This window comes from Podarcis gaigeae, assembly GCF_964106915.1.
Source record: "Podarcis gaigeae genome assembly, chromosome: 2".
Lineage (NCBI taxonomy): Eukaryota > Metazoa > Chordata > Lepidosauria > Squamata > Lacertidae > Podarcis > Podarcis gaigeae.
Window position 1 is genome coordinate 14,269,292 of NC_139679.1, and position 15,000 is coordinate 14,284,291.

Consider the following 15,000-nt stretch of genomic DNA (forward strand, 5'->3'; position numbering starts at 1 on the left):
GGCAGCACCCTATGACTACTATGTTTAACAGTCCTCGCAAAAGAAATTTCAGAATTTTAGGGCATGACAAGCACTGTAACTCTCCAATGGCTTGACTTCACCCCTCAAAGGAGCAGTCTTCCATTGTCTCCCGAGACAGACGGATGCTAGCCAACAAATCTCCTAGCATACAGACTTGTACGTGATTTCATCTCATTTCATCTCATTCTGGCAAGCAGTTTTCCCCAGTAGGAGGCATTTTTGTACAGTGGTACCTCGGGTTACATACGCTTCAGGTTACATATGCTTCAGGTTACAGACTCCGCTAACCCAGAAATAGTGCTTCAGGTTAAGAACTTTGCTTCAGGATGAGAATAGAAATCATGCTCTGGCGCACGGCAGCAGCAGGAGGCCCCATTAGCTAAGTAGTGCTTCAGGTTAAGAACAGTTTCGGGTTAAGTACGGACCTCCGGAACAAATTAAGTACTTAACCTGAGGTACCACTGTATGTTGTTTTCACCAACATATATGCATCCTTCACACACACTTTCCCCTCATACACAAACTTATGTACATGTTTTTTGGTTGGATAAATGCTTCCAATATACAGTGGTACCTCAGGTTACATACGGCACTGTCAGGGAACTGCCATCGGCTCAGGAGAAAGAGGGGAAAAGGCGGATGGATTACAGAGAGCCCCCAAAGATCGTGGGAAGCAGCACTTCCTCAGGGGCTCAGAGGATGCAAGGTGGTGCCAGGACACCTGGCCTGAACAAAGCGGGGAGGAGAGAGGTCCCCGTTACCCAAGCCTTCCTTGCGCAGTAAACTTTCACGCAGAGAGGGGAGGCGCAGACTGGGGGTCAAGAAACTACTCTGCTGGGGAAGATTTAAAGACCGCCCACTCTCAGATTCTGCCAGTGAATGAGCAAGACATGGAATAGAGGCGCTCTGCATTCTAAAGGTTTTTACCACCAATAAGAAAGCTTTAGAACAGACTATTGAGGCATATTGCCTGATTGTTCTCCAGCAAGCACCCGATACCTCTAACACATACGCTTCAGGTTACGTATGCTTCAGGTTACAGACTCCGCTAACCCAGAAATAGTACCTCGGGTTAAGAGCTTTGCTTCAGGATGAGAACAGAAATCGTGCTCCGGAGGCGCGGCAGCAGCAGGAGGCCCCATTAGCTAAAATGGTGCTTCAGGTTAAGAACAGTTTCAGGTTAAGAACAGACCTCCAGAACGAAGTAAGTTCTTAACCTGAGGTACCACTGTATAGGTATCTGGTTGGCCACTGTGAGAAAAGGATGCTGGACTACATGAGCCACTAACCTGATTCAGCGGGTCTCTTCTTATGTTCTTGGGCATATTTTACGCCCGCTTCCTCTGAGGCATCAAAGGCTATGACAGAGAAAGCACACTGAGAGCATCATTCACGTTTTGTATTGAATGACTCAGCAGTATGGTCAAACACTAGGAACTGATAGATCAGATTTGGTCCTAGGAAGATGCAGAATGAGATTGAATTAATGACACTTGGGCTGGACTAAAGCAAGGGTGGTTAACCTGTAGCCATCCAGATGGCTCCCATCAGCCCTAGCTAGTGTAGCCAATGGTCAGGGATGATGGGAGTTGTAGTCCAGCAACTTCTGGAGAGATACAATTTCCCCACCTCTGGACTAAAGGCAGACTGAATGTCTACCTTTCCTTTCCTACACCATGGGTGACCATGGAAGAGTCACCACCATCCCTGGTCAGTCTGTCCCTTGGGTGGTCCTCAAGCCTCCCCAGTTGATGATGTTATGCCACCTAAACATGTTATCCATATCTGTGAAACTCTCACTTTGACACCTACATGATGTCATTAGCAGAGCCCATTTGGGTGGGTGCTCCTCTCACCTGAGATTTTACACTCCCCAAAAGTGTTGTATTAATGAATACCCTGCACGTGTCCTGGGAAAAATGGGACATCCTGTTTTTTATTGCAAGAGAATGGCAGCCATTTTGGTTGCTGTGGTCTCATGTGATTTTGTGGCATGATTCCCCAAGAAATGTGCTTTTTTGGGGGTTGTGATGTTGCATGCTGCCCCAAACCCTTAAACTATGGGGAGATGGTGTCCAGGAAGGTGGTGTCCTGGATTTTGGCTTCAAAGTGTTGAGGGATATGATGATGCATTCTTTGAGGGTGTGGAGAGGAAATTAAGTCTGCCACAAGAAAATGAGTTGCTATTTACCCCTAGAATGCCTTGGAATGATGCAGTGTCCAGGCCATTCTGGGGAAATAAAATGATGATCAACCAGAATGGTGAAACATAAAAGTAAAAGAAAAATGAAAACAAATATGAATCAAATGGGAATCTAGTGAATATGTTATGAATCAAATTACATTTTATTTCCTCAGAATGCGTCATGTTGGGTCATTCTATGTGTGGGTGTGGAATAAAGGCTGCCATAAGAAACTAAGAGCTAGGGAACTAGGGCCATTTTTAATGTTTGATGTTTTATTATGTTTCTGTATATGCTGCCCAGAGTGGCTGGGGCAACACAGTCAGATGGGCAGGATACAAATAATAAAATTGTTGTTGTTGTCTAAGAGTTGCTATTTCCCTCTCGAATGCCCTGATACAGTGCTATGTGCAGGGTACTATGGGGAAATAAAATGGTGACCACCAAGAACGGCTGCCAAAATCAGCTTTACTGCTGCCGTCACACAGTGGCAATGAAAAGAAATAGAGTAATGAAAATAAATATGAGCCTAACGAACAAATAATGAAACAAATGCGGTTGTAGTGAATTATCAACAAAAGAAAGAAGTCTCTTCTAACAAAAAACAATGTGAGATCAAGACAAACATTCTGATACATCCTTTACTACTTGATTCCAGCTCTGACCATCTGCACAGGGTAAGAGTCAGGCCTATTCCCTCCCCTGGACCAGAATAGAGTGACACATCTATCTCTATCCTACATAAGATTTTGTGATACACCTGCACAAGTTCTTTCAGTCCTATTTGGTTGGCAAGCTCTTTTTTTCCAGAGCACTCACATGTAAAACACATTTGACTGTCTCTGCATCAATCCAGCAAATCTGCAACCGGAAACTATTGAAATCCACTGAGGACTCAGCTGGTGAAATGGGGCGATCTTGTTTGCAAGGTTTTTTTAAACAGATTCTTCATTTTTATTGACTAATTTACTGTGTCCACTTGTGTATAGCATCTTATGTGCTTCAGAAATGGTCAGGGATACGGAATGCTTACCTTGATTATATATTTCTTTGATTAACTTGTTGTCCTTTTGTCTTTGCTATTGCACAAACATCCTTCCTTTGGCCAGTACATACTTGTGCAACCCACTGTTCCCTAGACTGTTCATTATTATTTATCTGTGGAACAGGCAATAATGGGTTGATACTACTTTGCCTTATGTTAGGGATTGGCCAAAATGGCATTCAATAGAGAAAAGGTGTCGTGGTTTATTGTGGCACGATTTCCCAAGTACACCAGCCTCCTTCTTTTGACTCCTGCATCTCTACAGGTATATGCACCCTCCCCCATGAGTCAAACATGATTGCTTTTCTGAAATTTGTGTTTACAGAACCAAAGACGTAATAACAGGACTAGAATTGGGTTCAATTTACTTTAGCGAAGATGGAGAGGAGTGTGAACTCACTAGCCGGGTTGGTTAAATAAAGTGTGTGCAGCAATATCTGATGCCCAAAGAATATTCAGTTACTCAGGTTGCTTTCCATGTAAACTCAACATCTCTGAAGCACCTGATTCCTGGGCTACAAAGTGTCTCTGTTGTCTTTTTTTTTTTTTTAACACACCGATTTCCATAGCTGCTAAATTTGCATAATGCACCAGCTAAAAACGTCAGGGACAATTTAGTAACAAAGAAACCCCCCTTCCCTATGAAATCAAATGCAAAACTTCAGAAATCTCAACTGCAAACTCTCTAACCTGTGGAAGGCATTCTGAACTCCTTTCTAGAAGTGTCAAATGCAGGAAGAGTCTAATGGGGCCTCTGAAAGAACTCTTGGTGAGAGTCCAGTGGTCTGGCCAGTGACCTGTATCTCCCCCTTCATGCCCTTTCTTGAACAGCCTCTCCATATATTTGGTGGGTGAGCATGAACCCTTGGGCACTCACAAGCATATGTACAACAAAAGCTATGATCAAGGCAGATGGTTTGTGCATATTGCGACATCACACATTACATTACAGACAGACGTGGTAAGGATGCATGTTCATGTTTAGCCTGGAGAAGAGAAGTCTGAAAGTCATCTTCAAATATCTGAAGGGCTGTCACATGGAACATGGGACCTGTAACTCCATGCAGCCTCTGTTCATGGAAGCAGCATGTAGGCATCATAACTTGTTGTTGTTGTTGTTTACTCATTTAGTCGTGTCCGACTCTTCGTGACCCCATGGACCAGAGCACGCCAGGCACTCCTGTCTTCCACTGCCTCCCGCAGTTTGGTCAAACTCATGCTGGTAGCTTCGAGAACACTATCCAACCATCTCGTCCTCTGTCGTCCTCTTCTCCTTGTGCCCTCCACCTTTCCCAACATCAGGGTCTTTTCCAGGGAGTCTTCTCTTCTCATGAGGTGGCCAAAGTATTGGAGCCTCAGCTTCAGGATCTGTCCTTCCAGTGAGCACTCGGGGCTGATTTCCTTAAGAATGGATAGGTTTGATCTTTGGTGGATAAACATGTTCTAACCTGTCCTGTTAGAAATTGATATTGCCTTGCTATTTCCCAAAATCTGCAGTATAAATTTGGTCTCATGAACTGGCAGGACACTGAGGAAGGCGATCCTGGCAAGGGGAGTTGCACACTGGGGGGTTGATGTACACTGGGACAAGCTGAAGAGGGGGAAGGGGAGGTTGGCGAGAGAGAAAGAAAGAAGGAAAAAAGAGAGAGAGGGAGGGAGAGAGAGAGAGAGATACCCATGCTTGGTGCACAGGTATTCATTTTCAACCTCTGAACTGACCACTTGCATATTTTGGCTGCGTCACTGGCTTGTAGCCAAACACATTGCAGTGGTCAAGCATGAAGTTGATAAAAAGCCATAGATGCCAGCTCACATGTTGCTGAAGAAATGCAGCTCTAGACACAGCTGCAATCTCCAAGACACAGCAAGCATATAGCCAGCCCACTTTAGGAATGTTTAGGATCTGGTTTAAATTATAGCAAAATTACCAATGTGTAATAATTTATTGGTTTTAGGTAATTTTATTGGAATTTTCATTGTCCACAATTTAGAATTTAACACAAAACATGCAGGAGAGGATTTATAATAATGTAATCTGAAAAATGAGGTCATCTCACGTCCATCTTATCCTCCCGCGGGGTAAATTTGCCCTGAAAATTAACACAGTACTGTGATTTAGAGAGTTGTTTATGGTTATCACCCAGTTAGCACCTCATCTGAACCAAGCCTCAGCTCAAGAACATATGGAACAGCAGAACAGCATTTGCATGGATTTTAAAAAGGGACAGACTTTTAACACTGCTGTTCTCATGTCCAGTATCATGCCCACCCAAGCCTCCCCAACACCATCACACATTACTGAAGGATCTACTCTGTCTGCTGTTACGTTGCATTAGTAGACTCTGCAAGAGCCTGCCTGGTCTTCTACTGAGTCCATAGAATGCTTTTTGTGGCTAAGAATACTAGGAAAGCATTGTCCAACATTGTCCAACGCTTGCAGGGCATCTGGTGGGCCACTATGAAAACAGGATACTGGATTAGATGGGCCATTGGCCTGATACAGTAGGGCTCTTATATTCTTAATGTATTATCAACCATTCAAAATACAGCTCAGCAGCTGCAATCTGTGTAATGGCCTGGTGTACAGGTGTAATGGGAAGCTGGGGGCACTGTGGTCTAAACCACAGAGCCTAGGGCTTGCCAATCAGAAGGTTGGCAGTTTGAATCCCCGTGACGGGGTGAGCTCCCGTTGCTTGGTCCCTGCTCCTGCCAACCTAGCAGTTTGAAAGCATGTTAAAGTGCAAGAAGATAAATAGGTGCCGGTCTGGCGGGAAGGTAAACGGCGTTTCCGTGTGTTGCTCTGGTTCACCAGAAGCGGCTTAATAATGACCCAGAAGCTGTATGCTGGCTCCCTCGGCCAATAAAGCGAGATGAGCGCCGCAACCCCAGAATCGTGACTGGACAATGGTCAGGAGTCCCTTTACCTTTTACATTAATTAGAACGGGCCTTACAGAGGAATCCTAGGCATCTTTACTCAGAAAGAAGTCTGATTGAGTTCAATGGGACTTACTCTGAGTTAAGTGTACATTAGGCTTACAACCTTAGGGTTCATCAGTGTGTACTTGCATGCATGTGCAGTAGAACAGGGATGGGGAAACCTGTGGCCTAGCAATGGGGAAGAAATGTAATTAAATGCAAACTTATCTAATTTGCACTTTCCAAAACAATGCAAGAACCAAATCACAGTTATTATTTGAAATTTGCACTTCTCCAAATCTCGCAATGCAGTTCTGTACAAAAGTGCATGCACGTAAGGTGGGCATAAAGACAGCATAAAAAGACGTCATTTTAGGGGAAATTGCTTGCAACACCACATTTAATATTGCACGCAGACATGTGTATGTTAGGAAGCCTTTGCACTAAAAAGCTGTTGAATTTTCACGAGGACGGGCAAGAAGCCTCGAATAAAATTCAAGATATTAACTGATGCTAAAGAAAGAGGTGGATTTGCCCTGCCAGACTTAAAACTTTATTATGAATCAGCCGTCTTTTGTTGGCTGAGAGAATGGCCGCTTCTTGAAAACACTTACGTGCTGGACTTAGAAGGTTTTAACAATGTATTTGGGTGGCATGCATACTTGTGGTATGATAAGGTCAAAGCACATAAAGCATTTAAAAACCATATTGTCAGAAAAGCACTGTTTAATGTCTGGATAAGATATAAGGACTTGCTTGAAAATAAAACCCCAAGGTGGTTGTCACCAATGGAAGCGAAGGCTCAGAAAAAGCTCAATATGGAGGCCAAATGGCCGAAATATTGGGAAATTTTGGAACAAGAGGGAGACAGATTAAAACTGCAGAGTTTTGAAAAATTAAAAAAATAGAGTGCGAGATTGGTTTCATTATTACCAGATAATGGAGGCATATAACTTAGACAAGGTGGAAAAATCAAAATTGGAAACAGAACTGCTAGATCCTAAAATTAAGAATTTGTCAAGAATGTATAACTTGCTGTTGAAATGGAATTTTCACGAGGACATTTAAAATAACAACAACGGTAAACTGATGTGGAGAACTGATTGGAAAAGTGAGAAATGGAGAGAAACCAAAACGGACAGATTGGCCCATCCCTAAGAGTGGTCCACTGAATGGACTCTCAACTTCCATCAGCTCCAGCCAGCATGGTCCGCAGTCCGGGATGATGAGAGTTGCAGTTCAGAAGCATCTGGAGCCTCCACTGGACTCACAGCTCTGTGCTAGAGGCCAAATGGATTTGCATCCCACTTAGACATGGAACTTCTACTACTCTCTGATGAGATGGGAGGAGAGCCAAACAGTGAAGGATGCCAATGCTAGCCACTCTCACCAACAACATTTAATGATTGCTGTTGACCCAGGTACTCGATGAGTTAAGGGTACATACAGTGAGGGGGGAAAGTATTTGATCCCCTGCTAAATTTGCCCGTTTGCCCCCCGACGAAGAAATGACCAGTCCATAATTTTAATGGTAGGTTTATTGTAGCTGTGAGAGACAGAATAACAACAGGAAAACCCCCCAGAAACCCAGAAGACAAAAGTCAGAGATTGATGTACATTATAATGAGTGAAATAAGTATTTGATCCCCAGCCAGATGTCAGGCTACCTGGTATCTTCACTGTATGTATGTAACAAGCTGAGATTAGAAGCACCTCTCTCACACAATAAACCTACCATGAAAATTATGGACTGGTCATTTCTTCGTCAGGGGGCAAACGGGCAAATTTAGCAGGGGATCAAATACTTCCCCCCCCTCACTGTAGCTGTTCCTGGCAACCTTGAAACTATTGGCTTGTTTTTACATGTTCCTAATGTTCAAAAATGTTTTTAAATGTATGGCATTTTAAAATACTATTTTATTACTTTGGTGCTTGCTGTCCTGGTCTCCTTTGGAGGGACAGAATAGAAATCACATAGATAGCTAGATAATAAAACAAGAAGGCGGAGTGATTTCACAGTGCACGTATACAAGGCCTTTCTCCAATATCAATCAAGCCATTACACCCACACTCATCTAGGAATGAGCAGTGTCTTTGTTAGGGGATATTGCATCCCAACCAATTTGGGCCCCAGCATCTCTCAATTTTAGCAATTAACCACTGCATTTATGTATCAATAGACCCCACCGTGAGACCACCTGAGAACAGGCTGCCTGTACTGTTCATCTAGATGGGAAAAGCAATTACCAAGATGGAGTGGATGCACAACCTAATCAGTCATTGAGAGTCTTATTGGTTCCAACCCAGTCTATTGTGCTGCATATCGCAGACCCTGATTCCACTCTGATGAGTTTTCTTGGAAATCTATTAGCTCTCAGAACATGGTAGTTGGATGCTGGCTCATTTCTGCGTGAGTGAATTGCTAAAGCACACATACATATACACATAACAGTAATTATATACAAGGCATATTAAATGTGATTCTGGAAATCTCGAAATGGCATGGTCTCTTATATGAAAGCCTTGCCCCCATCTAGTTGCTCAGTAGTGAGGAAGAGGCACTCTGCATATGCACCTTTCTTCATGTTCGAAGGCTGAGATTTGGCATTTAGAACAGACCCCAGAGCTGAGTGGGGAACTTGTGGCTCACCAAATGCTGTTGGACTACATTTCCGAGCACAATTCAAAGTGTTGGTGCTGACCTTTAAAGCCCTAAACAGCCTTGGTCCAGTATACCTGAAGGAGCGTCTCCACCTCCATCGTTCTGCCTGGACACTGAGGTCCAGCGCCGAGGGCCTTCTGGCGGTTCCCTCACTGCAAGAAGCCAAGTTACAGGGAACCAGGCAGAGGGCCTTCTCGGTAGTGGCGCCCTCCCACCAGATGTCAAAGAGAACAACTACCAGACTTTTAGAAGACACCTGAAGGCAGCCCTGTTTAGGGAAGCTTTTAATGTTTGATCTATTATGGTATTTTAATATTTTGTTGGAAGCTGCCCAGGTGGGTGGGGTATAAATAAATTATTATTATTATTATTATTATTATTATTATTATTATTATTTGCCTTCTGCTAAGTCAAGCTTTGGAATTTGGACTCTGCCCCTTGAGCTATGGTTCCAGTTTCAGATTTTAGACTTTCCAGAGATGTCAGTACTTGGATATCCTGGAGCAGTGGCGGAGCGTGGGTTGCTAGCACCCAGGGTCATGCAGAGAGGGTGAGTGGGAGGTAAGCAGATGGAGTACACATGCTCATTCAACTACCTAACGGCGTCCACGTCACCCAAGAGATTGTAGCCACAGTTATGAAAAGAAGAGTCATTCCATTGTCTGGAGAGATCATATATTGGTTCACATGGAGAAGCCATTTTCAATGGAATCCAGCACCAGAAATGTGCAGCTGTATCAAGGCAGCACTGGGTGTTGAAATTTTGTGCCCCAAACAATTCTGCACCCAGGGTAACTGCCCTGCACCCCCTCCCCCCATGCTACACCACTGTCCTGGAGACCTGGCAAATCAGCAGAGAAGGATTGAGAAGACATCTATATGGGGGCCACTTCTAATGAATATATATCAATCTTTCCATTTCTCCCTCTCCATCATTTTCCTTCTCTCTCTCTCTATGCCCTCTCCACCCTTCTGCTCTAATAAAAGAGAAATATTAGAGAAGCAGTGGAGAGGGCAATGAGAACGATAATAAGAAATTGTGGGAAGCAGAGAGAGTGAAGCAGAAATATTAATATATTTATTAAAATATTAAAAGCAGCCCCTGTATGAATGTGTGTGTGTTTATCTCTGTGTGCGCTTCAAGGTAAGAGGACGATGTTTTCCAGGGAAGCTGAATACTGGCACCTCTCTTTTTTATATAACAGCTGTGAATCAGGATTGTAGCTGGGTTCTTGGAAATACAATGCAGGTTTGCTAACTACTACGTGCAATTAAGGTATTTGGCTAACAATGGCAACCCAGCTCGTAATATATTGCCAGCCTGGCCCATCTTTGCACTAGACTAAGGTAAATAATAAGTATGTCATATTCTTATTTAATAGCACAAACAGCCAAGACAATGGAAGGAGAGAGCAGAACAATAACCTGAAAGGGCAGAGCTGTGCAAAAGAGCATAAAACTTGCCTTGTTGGATCAAAGGTCAAAAATCTCTGCACCCAATAATCATCATGTTCTTTTCTCCAGGCATCTGGTAATCACAGTTGGTTTGTCTTTGAATGTGGGCTTTGCATGCTTCCCATACCTAAGTCTGGAAACAGGCATTGTGGAGATCTCTGTGCAGCAGCCAAAAGAAGCAATCCACTGTCTCCCCTTCCCTTGTCTCCAGGCAATATCTAGGCAGTCAACAAAAACACTATGGTGTGATCTCGCGCCTGTGTTTTCCTGCTTCTACTGATGCCAGTCTATAAAGTTGGGGGGGGGGCTCAAGGAAACTTGAGCTGACAAGATGGAAACAAGATGACATCAGATCCTGTGTTTTCATTTACTACAGGGGTGGGGAACTGTTTTCGACCTGAGGGTTGCATTCCCTTCTGGGAAATTTCATGGGGTCACATGCCGTTGGCTGTGAGGCCAGAGGCAAAAGTGAGTGGGGCAATGAATGTAAATTCTACCTACATCTCTAGTTTCTACAAATGCTCACACACCCCTCCCCACTCTCCTCCATTCAGACAGACAAGAGGTAGTGGGTGGTTGCCCCAGGTACCACATTGTTAGGGGGCGCAAAATTTCAACCCCTGGTGCTGCCACAATTCAGCTGCGTGCTTCTGTAGCTGGGCTTCATTGCAAATGGCTTCTCCATGCGAACCAGGAAGTGACCGCTCCAGACAACAGAACAACTCTTCTTTTCTCTGCAGCTGCAATCTCCTGGGTGACGCAGACACTGTTAGGCAGTTGAATGCACATGAAAACTCCATCTGTTTCCCCCATTCCAACTCCATACAGCCCTGGGGGCTGGCAACCCATGCTACACCACTGGCAAGAGGCCTTAGCAGAGTTTAGCAGGCAGATTCCAACCACGCAAAAACACTTGGTGCAAAGCAAAAGAAAAGGGAGAGGCTACTGCTTCTGGTGGCAGTATGGGCTAGCAGTACAAAGGTCTTGGTCAAGGTTGACACGCTTTCTGCCCTCTTCAGCCTCTGGTATCACGGGACCTGCTATGCCAGTCACCCCTTTGTTGCAGCATCCTGTTGCCATGGAAACCAGGACAGTTGCCAGAAGATGCTTACATAGGGGTGTCCTCAAGTGATGTTACCACTGCGTTCACAGCCCCACTGCATGCACCAACCAGGGCAGGTGGAGATGATGATGATTATGCAGTGGAGACTGGTACCTTAGGACAAGTGGGGCACAACCCCACCAACCTCAGCCAGCCCCTTTCTGCCTGCCTCCTTCCTTAAATCCAGTCCAAAGGTTAGCACCGCATGTCAGCTTCCTCATCCTCCTCCACCTCATTTTTGCCCTTCATGGAGCACAACAGGGAGGAGGCTGGGAGCAAAACTTAGATTAGCTGGGTTTGCTTTTCAGTGGCTTAGCCTCCACTTATTCTGTTGGCCTCCCTGACCAGGGGTGAACTTTGGTAATACTTTGGTGCCCTGAGCAAGGACAAAATCCCCCTCCCCCATTTCTTATTTTCACAATAACTACTTTGGGTACAGTTGCGTTTTAAATGGTTCTTCTCAGTAGGCACCTATACAAATATAGGATATGATGATGAGGATGATGGTGGTGGTGGTGGTGGGGGTGGGGGTGATGATGATGTACCCCCCTGGCTTAGCGTCCTGTGCAGGGGAACTGCTGTGCCACCCTAAACCTGGCACTGCTCCGACTTCCACCCCACCAGTCCCAGTGGGTACACGCCCTGGCAAAACTGGTCGCTGTTTCCAGTCTTGTCATACGGGGACTGCCATAAATGTGAATTGGCACTCAGTTTGTTAGCTGAGAAAAGTCACTTCTTTCCCATGCCCTTTCAGGTTTACAAGGCACCACAAATGACTAACACCCAAGTTTGTGTAGGCAGATGTGTAGACCCAGTTAAAATATATTATGGTGCAGTAACTTTTATGAAGTTGTTTGAACGGCTCTTCTGTCTTCACGACAGGTGCGAGCGCACAATTTTCTGTCGGGTTCGCTAGATTTGCCGTGGCTTCCTTTGCCTTTCGAGAAGGATCAGGCGTCATGCACCCTCTGCGCATACAGACACACTATGCTTCAGAGTGCTGCCTCTCTTAAAATCATCAGTAATTTCCATCAAAGCAGTTTTATTTGGTGGAATTGCCCTCCCACGCACCTCTCTAATCAAGATGTTGATTGTGCTGTGAGAGGTACTGTAATTTCCTCCGGTATTGGTTTCATAATGTGACTTTGGTAAATTGTTGGTCCCATTCATGGGTTCGTTTGAGTTCAAGATTCTTTTGCTTCTTCTTAACTTCAAAGGTTCTTTAAAGAGCTTCAGGCTGCTTGCATTGACAGTGGAGAGTAGGGCTGTTGTTGAGGGTGTGGTGTATACAGAGAGACATCGGTTAAGGGTGCATTGGTCCCACCTCCTCCGAGCAGAGAGGAGTAGACTTCAGGCTTGTGGGATCTACTTTGCTTTCTACTAGAATCCCAAGGTCCACCAACCTTTGAGTTAAAGGATTCTGAAGCCCACCTGGAGTACAGTGTCCAGTTTTGGGCACCACTGTTTAAGAAGGGATATTGACAAGTTGGAACCCATATGAATGAGATGATAAAGGGCCTGGAAACCAAGCATTATGAGGAGTGTTTGAAGGAGCTAGGCATGCTTAGCCTGGAAGAAGAGGAGACTGAGAAGTGATATGACAGCCATCTTCAAATATCTGAAGCTAGAAGATGGAGCAAGCTTGTTTTCTGCAGCTCCAATGGATTCAACCTACAAGAAAGGATAAGACATTCCTAAACATTAGAAAGAATTTTCTGATGGTGAGAGCTGTTCAACAGTGGAATGCACTACCTCAGAAGGTGGTAGACTCTGTTTTAAGCTCTTGTTTTAAAAGCTCATCTGCTGAAGAACAAGGAGTGGGGTTTACATTCTGCTGTGCGCGAACACAGAACTGAACCCGCGCCTTGCCCATGTGAATGACAGCTAAGCATGGTTTGGGGGAAATTGCCTTGCAAACCAAAGGCAGCCCTTGATGTGCCAAGAATGACCCACAGACCAGAGGTTTCCCATCCCTGCTCTAATAAGAAAAAGCATTATTATTATTATTATTATTATTATTATTATTATTATTATTATATTTGTATACTGTTCACAACATAAAAATAAAAGAGCCTAGGACTGTTGTGAGATGCCCTCGCCAGAGAAGACTGCCTGACACACATTTGTATGCCCTTTTGGGGATGGAACATTTCTTTTATACAACAACAAAATACCCAGCAATTTTAGACTGAATTTTCTGTAAAGATGGCTTTACCATTGTTTTATAGCTATACTGGATTTTTAGTGAGATTTGCTAGAGCCTCTGTGATTCTGTGGTTTTACCCTTTTCTTTTTTGTGACTTGATTGTATTTGATTTTAAATTATATGCCACCCCAAGAGTCTTGTTACCAAAGGACGGTTTATAAAGTGAGTGAATAAAAATAACATAAAGGAAATCCAGCTTTGAAGGAGTCTTGAGTTCTTGGGGATATTGGCAGAAGAAGGGAGTTAATGGGTCTTACGAATACTCTGACACAGGACAAGGACTTGTTTTCCACATCCTAGAAAGCTTTCCCTGAAAAGTAGGCCAAGCCAGGACCTGGTGAGTCACAGTCTCGGTTGACACCGAATGATTTCCAAGACCATGCCACTGCGCTGAAATGACCTGGGAAAAGTCAGCCTCGCCACGTAAAATAACAGCTCCCTTCAAAAAAAAGGGTTACAACACTTGGGGCTTTTTAGTTCAGTAAAAAGGCAAGAAAAGGAAGGATGACACATAACAGTGGTGCATAAAATTATGCATGGTGAGCAGAAACAGATGTTTTTCTCCCTCTGTCCTAATGACAGAACCAATGAAGCTGGAATTTGGAAGATGCAGGACAAAGGGAAAGCCTTCATCACACAGTACACAGTTAAACTATGGAATTAATTCTCACAAGATGTAGTGATGAACAGCAACTTTAAGAGATAAAGACATGGAGGATGCTATCAATGGCTATTAGCTGTGATGACTATATACCTAACACCTTTGTTGTTTGAGGAGGTCTCCGTATGCTTCTGAATACCAGGTACTGAGGAACAGAAATGGAGGCAGTGCTGTTTTGCTCATGTTGTGACTGTGAGCTTCCCACAGGCATCTGGTTGGATTTTGGCTTGATCCAGATGGGCCTTGGACTTCATCCATTAGGGCTCTTCTTGTGTTGTGTGAATCATCCTCAGGGCAAAACGACTTTGTGAATTAACATTCAATAAAGAGAGCCCTTCCACTGGGACGTGCGACGCTACTCTGTCCGCACTACTTGCTATTAGCAGTTGTTCAAGCCATTTCACTGCATTTCTGTTATGCTCCCAGGACTACGGGGATATGAGGACACCTAAGCGTGGTGAATAGTCTCCCTGGACTATTTCAGGAACCTGTTGCTGAAGAATCTTCTTCAGACACCTCCACAGAGGAAACACACACCCCTCCGGCAGAAACCATGTGGCTATTGCTACCATACCAGTCTCAGAGGCGGCAGGCAGTATAATACAGTGGTACCTTGGGTTAAGAACTTAATTAATTCTGGTGGTCCGTTCTTAACCTGAAACTGTTCTTAACCTGAAGCACCACTTTAGCTAATGGGGCCTCCTGCTGCTGCCGTGCCACCAAAGCACGATTTCTGTTCTCATCCTGA

At 44.3% G+C, this 15,000-nt stretch overlaps 1 long non-coding RNA gene across 2 annotated transcripts; it reads right to left on the minus strand.

Moving 5' to 3' along the window:
- Positions 1–1,304: 1,304 nt before the first annotated feature.
- LOC310839998 lies at positions 1,305–11,116 on the minus strand. Of its 2 annotated transcripts, XR_014561737.1 has the most exons (4): positions 10,785–11,116; positions 10,293–10,501; positions 3,238–3,362; positions 1,305–1,379 (listed from the first exon to the last, which is right to left on the minus strand). It is a non-coding gene; the product is annotated as an uncharacterized lncRNA (long non-coding RNA). The 2 variants fall into 2 exon arrangements; XR_014561738.1 differs by having other exon boundaries at positions 10,293–11,116.
- Between the last annotated feature and the right edge of the window lie 3,884 nt (positions 11,117–15,000).